We start from the raw sequence: 8,592 nt of genomic DNA on the forward strand, positions 1-8,592 counted from the left end.
TCTTGATATCTTCCCACAATTCATCTGGCTTTCGGTCACTGGTGTTCAATGCATCAAATCTATTCTTTAGATGATCTCTAAATTCAGGAGGGATATTAATAATATTGTTTGATAATTTCCACATTCTATTGGATCACCTTTCTTTAGAATGGGCACAAATATTGATCTCTTCTAGTCAGTTTGGCCAGGGTGTCTTCTAAATTTCTTGGCATAAACAAGTAAGCATCTCCAGCACTGCAACCCTTTGTTGAAACATCTCAATGGGTATTCCATCAATTCCTGGAGCCTTGTTTTTCACCAATTCTTCAGTGCAGGTTGGACTTCTTCCTTTAATACCATCGGTTCTTGACCATATGCCACCTCCTGAACTAATATGTACTGATGTGGAAATATCTGATAGATATATTGTGAAATGAAAAGAGTAAGCTCCAGAACATTGAATGTGGAAACAAAATGGCAGATATGCATGGAGTTGAGCCACTCCATCCTCTTCCAGCCTCCGTGCCAACTACCCCCCTACCTCATGTGCCACCACCATCCCTGCCTCCTGTGGTGCAGTCAATTTCAGGAATCAGTACTACAAAGAACCTGAAGCGATCTCTCCAGATTATTCCCAGAGGATTTTTCCCAGCTGTATCATGGACTGAAGTCTCCAGCCTCCACGTTAACCAAAAGTTGCCCAACCATGGCATGTCCAAGTTCAAATATGGCAGATTTGCGAAAACAAAACACATATTGGAGAAAATGGCAAGCTCAGGACCTGGCTACTTCTCAGGCCTTTGTCCGAGACCTAGTCCAGGGGTGGGAATTCTACCACTACCAGCAGGAGGTTATGCAGAGAAAGGACAGAATGTGAAGGCCCACCTGGAGGAGCAGGAGCAGTGGGTGGTGTTTATCACCCAGAACATCCAGGAGCTGCACCACAATGCTGGCACCAAAAACCTTTTGTAAATCTACAGTAGCTTATTTAAAACTCAGTGCACTTCTTGTGGAAATGTAGCTGAGAATTACAAGAGTCCACTTTGCCACAGCTTTTTCAGGAAAATGGGTTGCAAAACCTGAAACCAAAGATGCCAGAATTCCAGTTGAAAAACTTCTCTGGTGTGAAGAGGAGGGTTGGGGATTGCAGTGCTGCCGTGGCCACACATCCTATGGTTTGGAGAAAATCTGGGTCTGGCCATTCTGGAGGAGCTGGACCTCTGAGACCTTGCCCTCTGACCTATGTCTAGTGGTGGGAACTTCCTCTGTGGTTTATTCTGCTGCCTCTTTGACCCCCAGCTGTCTGCCAAGGGAATGCCAATGATCGAAATGAACATGGGAACCACTCCAACCACTGGCAGATTCAGATTTCATTTCCAGGGGCCCTGTAGCACAACTCTTCCTGAAGCCCTCGCCTGTTATGAAATTTAAACTCATTCTTAATTGTTCTGGGAAAGCAAGAAATGATAGTGCATCTAAGTACTGGGCCACAAATAGGGGAGAAACATTGTTGTGGATGGTGAACTGAATCCTGAAAGATTTCAAAATATCCTCTGATCCCCTAGCTGGAATCCAACCTGTTGATAAGGTTTAGAAGTAATCATAGCAACAGTGTTTAGAAGGAGGAGTTAGAGAACTGTAAAATTAGTGCATGTTATTTGGTTTGAACGAAAACATTAAATACCTCTGAAGAATTTGGTTGGTTATTGGGAGGGGAAAAAAGTGTGTAATTAGATGGTCTATAAAAGGCTTCTAATCTTGATTTTATTTGTGTTAGGAACTCTGGTAGTATGGTAGTAAAGGCATTTGGCTGCTGACCAAAAGGTCAGTGGTTTGAACCCACCAGCCGCTCAATGGAAGACAGATGAGGCAGTCTGCTTCTGTAAAGATTTACAGCTTTGGAAACCCGATGGAGATTCCTATGAATAGGCATTGACTCAACGGCAGTGAATTTGGTTTTGGTATTTGTGTTGTTTGGGATATTTCTTATTTGGCCAAAGATAGAAGCAGAGGAGGCAAATGCTACTATTCTTTAATTTGATTTTTGCACAAGTTTTGTGAAAAATAAAAGTCACTCTATGCAATTGTAAATTATTATATAAAGATGTTAGCCCAAGAGGGAAAGAACAACAACAACAAAAAAAAGGTACATTTGTAATACGCAAGAAGGTGCCAGTGGTGGATTTCAGAGCAGGGAACTGAGTGACTGGTGTCAAGGAAGGATTCACTTTTAACTGCATATTCTTTTGTGCTTTGTACTTTTAAAATTGTATGTTATGCACATAATTACCTATTCAAACATTACATAAAACTGTGTGTATATTATGATCTCTTTTTGTTTCTTAAAGTAGATGTATATATTTGCATGAGAAAAAAAAGTGTGGTTGTAAAGAAACCAAAATGTTCACAATGTTGTATTGGAAGATTTGTAGTGTGTGGTTTAAAAACTCACCAAACCCACTTCCATCAAGTTGTTTCTGACTCATAGCAATCCTACAAGACAGAGTAGAATTGCCTCATGGGATTTCCAAGGCTATAAATCTTTACCAAAACAGATTGCCTCATCTTTCTCCCATGGAGCAGCTGATAGGCTTTGAACGACTGACCTTTTGGTTAGCAGCCAAATGCCTTAACCACTGTACCACCAGAGCTCTTTGTGGTTTAAAAAGATGTCCACAAATTCTCTGATACTTCTCTTGTCATAGAGTAGAGTTTAATTCCCCTCCAAGTATAACCAAAAAACCAAACTCACTGCCATTGAGTTGATTCCGACTCATAGCGACCCCCTTTAGGTTTTTGAGGTGGTAAATCTTTATGGAAATAGATTGCCCAGTCTTCCTTCCACAGAGTTGCCGGTGGGTTTGAACCGCCAACCTTCCAGTTAGCAGTCAAATGCCTTAGAGACTCAGTTGTCTCACTTTTTTTTTTTCCCCGTGAACCATTCTTTAGTTGAGGTAAAGTTCACATACAGTGAAAAGCACATCTCTTTTTTTTTTTTATTAGGATTTGGGTGAAGATTTACAGAATAAATTCACTTTTCATACAGCAGTTCACATATACTTTGTCTCATGTCATTGACCAAAATTTACAATGCAGCAGCTCCCCTCCCACTTCCTCCCCATAGTTACCTCCTCCCAGTGTCCATCCCTTCATACTCTTCTGCACCCTGATAGCTCCCTGTGCATAAGCAGCCCTTCCTTCTCCCATGATTGTTCTCTCCAGGGCGTGTGTCTACTTGAGGTAAATGTTCAACTCACATGCCTGTACTTTGTTTGGCCGGAAACCACAGTTGTGGGCTCAATTCCAGACCTGAAGGGCAGCTAGGGGCCATAGTCTCAGTGGTTACACCAGGCTCTATTGGACCAGCAAACCTGGTCCCCACCTTCTTCTTCTTTTTTTTTTTTTTTTGAAAAGCACATCTCTTAAATGTAGATTTTGATTAGTTTCAATAAAGAAAGCACCCTTTTGAATGCTGTTAGATAGATAGAGATAAATATTGATTTGGGTGAAGAGAAGGGCAATGTACCAAATGTGAGTGACCAATATGGCAGCATTGAGGATGAGAAAGACATAGAGAGGAACATGGGAAGTACAGACAACAAATATGAAGCCCTTTGCATATACAGTACTGAGTTGTCAATGAAAGCAAACATGGGTATAGGGACGGATAGATGGGTGAACAAGCTAAACAATTAGGTATGTCTAAATGGAGAGTGTATCCAAGATCATATATAGGGTTGGCAAACAATGGGCCTATAAGTTCATGTGAATGATCAGAATTCCCAGGTGTATAGTAGAGCTGACAAGGGGCAAGGTTATGGTCATTACTTGGTCACAGCCAGCTACCCGGAGGGACCGAGTAGTTGATCCTGCGGGCTTGGGACCATAGTTGCAGGGGACATCAAACTCAATTGGCATAACATACTATACAAAACATTGTTCCACCTACTACTTTGGCAAGTAGCGACTGGGACCTTAAAAGCTAGGAAGCTGCCATCTAGATGCAACAACAGGTCTCTCCTCATCAAGAAGAAAGAAGAAAACCAAAATTAATGGAAACAATCAGTCCTAGCGACTGGTACACCATCTGATCTGCAACTTATACAACTATGAGACCAGAAGAACTAGATGGTGCCCAGCTACCACTGCCATCCACTTGGAAGGGATGTAGGAGATCCTGCATAAAGAGGGAGAACAATGTGGTACAAAACTCAAAATCATTTGGAGGCAAAAAAAAAAAAAAAGAAGGTGGGGACCAGGTTTGCTGGTCCAATGGAGCCTGGTGTAACCACTGAGACTATGGCCCCTAGCTGCCCTTCAGGTCTGGAATTGAACCCACAACTGTGGTTTCCAGCCAAACAAAGTACAGGCATGTGAGTTAAACATTTACCTCAAGCAGACACACGCCCTGGAGAGAACAATCATGGGAGAAGGAAGGGCTGCTTATGCACAGGGAGATAGCTCAGGGTGCAGAAGAGTATGAAGGGATGGACACTGGGAGGAGGTAACTATGGGGAGGAAGTGGGAGGGGAGCTGCTGCATTGTAAATTTTGGTCAATGTCATAAGACAAAGTATATGTGAACTGCTGTATGAAAAGTGAATTTACTCTGTAAATCTTCACCCAAATCCTAAAAAAAAAAAAAGACAAAGAAAGCACCCTTTTAACCACCCTCTCAGTCAAGATATATATAGCATATTCACATCACAGGAAATATCTCTGGTGTTCCCTTCTAGGCAATAAAAATATGGAATGCTTCACGGATGTTGGTATCATCCTTGGGCAGGGGCATGCTAATCTTCTCTAGAGTGTTCCAATTTTAGTATATATGCTGCTCAAGAGAGGATGGGACTCACTTTAAAGGAATATAATGTGGTGAAAGTGATGGTGTATGACTTATGAAACTAGATGATGAAAGGCATCATGGCTTCCTCCTACCTCTTGACCTAGCAATCAAGAAGTCCAAGTGGAGACCACAGGCCTCCTAGAAGCTCTGGTGGCATGGTGTCAAAGGCATTTGACTGCTAACCAGAAGGCTGGTAGTTCAAACCCACCAGCCACTCCTTGGAAGGAAGACTGGACAATCCACTTCCATAGACATACTGCCTCAGAAACCCAAGGAGAGGTCACTATGAGTTGAGATCAACTCCATGGCAGTGAGGTGTTTTTTTTTTTTTTTCCAAGAACAAACTAGAACTTGCCAGGTGTATGAAATAGCCACCTTGGGAACAAATCCCTCAGCCCCAGTCAAGCCTTTGCATGACTGCAACCCTGACTGACATTCTGATGGAAATATTGTGAGAAACCCTGAGCCAGAGCCAACCAGCTGAGCTGCTCCAAACTCCCTGAACTTAAGAAACTGTGAGACCACAAATTTTATTATTTTAGGCCATTAGATTTTGGGGCAATTTGTTACATGGCAAGAGATAAAATAATACAGGGTACTTTTAAACTTTTTTTTTTGGTTGTTGTATTTTAAAATTTTATTAAAATGAACACGCATTATTTGTATAATAAAAAATGAGAAAAAAAGAAATGGAAAGAGAAAAATGTAAATTAAGCTCAGTCAGAGGTTCCTTAGCTTAGCTGTGTCATCCCGATTTGGGGAAGCTGTGACCTCTTGACAGTTTGAAGAATCCATGAGGGCCTCAGAGGACCACAAGTGCACGAAGAGTCACCATCAGAAGTGTAGTGCCTTCTTGGGCTATGTTAGTGGGAATGAGTATCTGTGTCAAGGTAGGTGAACTTGTGATTTGCCCCAGGCCCACGTCAGACGAGATCTGGACATTGGACCTGGGTGTCCACAAGGTTTTGAAGTGTCTGAAGGTGCCTCTTCCTTCTTTTTGGGCCTCTGGCCTCATAGCTCCTTTTTCAGTTGGGTTCTCCAGCAAGAATGGGCCTTGTCAGCCCCCTGACACTCCCTCTCTCTCTCATTGCCTGGATGGCTCCTCCCTCCCCCAAAGACCCTACTCCTCCCAGTGATGCTGCATTTCCCAAAGAACAGACTAAGCCTGAGTTCAGGGAACCAGCAAAACCCTCCTGGTTTTTCCTAAAGACTGTTATTTGAACAGCATTGAAATTGCTCACTTCTTGCCTGACCACAGTGGACTAATCCTTACACATAACTTCCCTAGGAAGTCTTCCAAGGCCATGGGATAGGTGAGGGCCCTGCCTCCTGCTCTAGGTCAGCCAGAGTCTCTCCCATTTGGCCTTGTGCATGGTTTATTGTTACTTCTGATTTGATTATTGGTTTCTTTAACAGACTATTAGCCGTGGGAGTACAGGCCCCAATTTTGCTTGCTTTCTGCTATAGCTCTGGGGCTTGACATACATATACGTTCTGTATAGAGTAATGAGTAAATGAATGAACAAACAAACTCAGGGGACCTGAGCATTCTTTTCAAATGTTTGGAGGATTGTTATGAGGCAGAAGACTGTAACTCTTCATGACTTCATGGCAGAACTTTGACAAGTCAAAATAAGGGTCTAATTTTGGTTTCAAATCAGGAAGAACATTCCAATAATGCAGGCTGCCAGGTGAGATAGTGAGCTGCAGTTACCAGAGAGGTTTAAGAAAAGCCTGCAATGGTGGGATCATTGTGAGAGAGAGAGGCTAGAGAGAGCATTTCAGATTAAATAGAATTTGTGAGTTCCCAATGTCTCAACCAAGCTGGGCTGCTGAGAAAGTCATGAGGGCTTCTTTTTTCGGTGGGGGGCAGGGAGGGATGGAGGGTTGGGGAAGAGGAAGTAGATTTTCTTCCATTTGAGGAACTTGCTTATGATTCAGGCTGGCTGGGCAGAGCCAGTCAGTTTTCATTTTTCCACACTTCCCCTTCCCAGGTCCTCTCTCCTCTGGCAATGAAGCCATGTGGCTGGCACTGGTGACACCTGGTGGCCAGCTGGATTAAGACAGAGACAACCCCACCACCTACCTGTCTATACAGGTTCATGCCTATATTATTCCAGGGCTCTGGTAGCATAGTGCCTAAGACACTTGACCGCTAACCAGAAGACTGGCGGTTCAGACCCACCAGCCACTCCTCAGAAGAAAGGTTGGGAAATCTATTTCCATAGTGATACCGCCTCAGAAACCCAAGGAGGGGTCGCTATGAGTCAGGTCTATAACAACACCACCACCAAAGAGGAATCCCTTAGCTTTGAGGGAAAAAAGACAATGAATAAAGGGACAAAGACTATAAAGAGAAGAAGGAAGAGTGTTATCTCTCTGGACCTTGAGGCGGAGGTGAACCATCTACGACAACCTAAGATAGAAACACATGGAAAGGGGCAGTTGCTATGAAGCCTAGAAGCACCTGAGCTTGGCAAGCAGGGCTCACCCAATCACTGATGACCCTCCCCAGCACATACCTGTCCTTCCAGCTGAAGCACTGTGGCAATGTCTGCCCCCAAACAAGTGTGCATCCCTGCCTGCCTGGCCCAGGCCTCCTTCTCTCAACCATGCTTTATACCCATCCCTTCAAAAACCAAACAAAACTCATTGGAGTTGAGTCCACCTCATGGCAACCCCATGTGTCACAGAATAGAACTGCTCCATAGTTTCTTTTCTTTTTTTTAACTTTTTATTTTGATTTGGGTGTCTAGAATTGTAAACACTTGATGACCAGCTAAAAGGTTGGCAGTTTGAACTCACTCAGAGTAGCCTCAGAAGACAGTCCAGCAACCTGCTTGTGAAAGGTCTATGCTGCACACACGGGGTTGCCATGAGTCAGAATCTACTTGATAGTAACTAACAACAACAATCTTTACAGAAGCAGATTGCCAGGCCTTTCTTCCAAAGTACTGCTGGGTGAGTTCAAACTGCCGGCCTTTACGTTAATAGACACCAAACTCACTGCCATTGAGTCAATTCAACTCATAGTGACCCCTCCTTGGGTTTCCTAGGTGGTATCTCTACAGAAGTAGATTGCCCAATCTTCCTTCCTTCCTAGGAGTGGCTAGTGGGTTTGAACCACCAGCCTTCTGGTAAGCGGTTGGAAGCCTTAGGCACTACGCTACCAGAGCTCCTTTCGCTTGTGCCACCCAGGGACCGCTATCACTTTAAATGCATGAAATACCTTAAAACCTGTCTGAGCCTCAGTGTTCTGATCTGCAAAGCATTGTTTAAGGAGTTTTCTTGACTGCATGTTTCTTGACTTGACTATGCGTCAGTCTCTTACAACAGTGTTTGGCTCTTGTTGCTATTCAATAAGAATCATAGCTGCTCTTACCACTGCTACGCTAATTAAGATCTAATTCAGGCCCTTCTCTAAAACCCCAACCAAACAGAGATATCTTTGAGGGCAGAGGCAGGGGCTCCTAACTCCTAACTCTATCTAGAGAAGATTCACTGCCTAGTCGTTTCTGATTCATAGTGAGCTCTCCTTGGGTTTCTGAGGCAGTATCACTATGGAAGTAGATTGCCTGATCTTCTTTCCGAGGAGTGGCTGGTGAATTTGGACTGCCAGCATTCTGGTTAGCAGTCAAATGCCTTAGGCACTATGCCACTAGAGCTCCTAGAGAAGGCCTAGGACACAGTGTTTGTCTGCATAGGCTCTAGAGGACATTTGCGGATTGGTTTCCTATGGTACCTTCCCTATGGGGTCTGAGCCTGGTT

The 8,592-nt window shown here is 43.6% G+C and overlaps 1 non-coding gene and 1 pseudogene across 1 annotated transcript; one reads left to right on the plus strand and one right to left on the minus strand.

The window, feature by feature from the left end:
• LOC103195501 overlaps positions 1 to 1,410 on the plus strand; it is a 7,636-nt pseudogene extending 6,226 nt beyond the window's left edge.
• A 3,309-nt stretch (positions 1,411 to 4,719) lies between these two features.
• Positions 4,720 to 4,825, minus strand: LOC122149874. Its single transcript, XR_006163372.1, has one exon. It is a non-coding gene; the product is annotated as a U6 spliceosomal RNA (small nuclear RNA).
• Positions 4,826 to 8,592: the final 3,767 nt, after the last annotated feature.

This window comes from Orycteropus afer, unplaced genomic scaffold, assembly GCF_000298275.1.
Source record: "Orycteropus afer afer isolate SDZICR_OR568_19922 unplaced genomic scaffold, OryAfe1.0 scaffold00056, whole genome shotgun sequence".
Taxonomy (NCBI): domain Eukaryota; kingdom Metazoa; phylum Chordata; class Mammalia; order Tubulidentata; family Orycteropodidae; genus Orycteropus; species Orycteropus afer.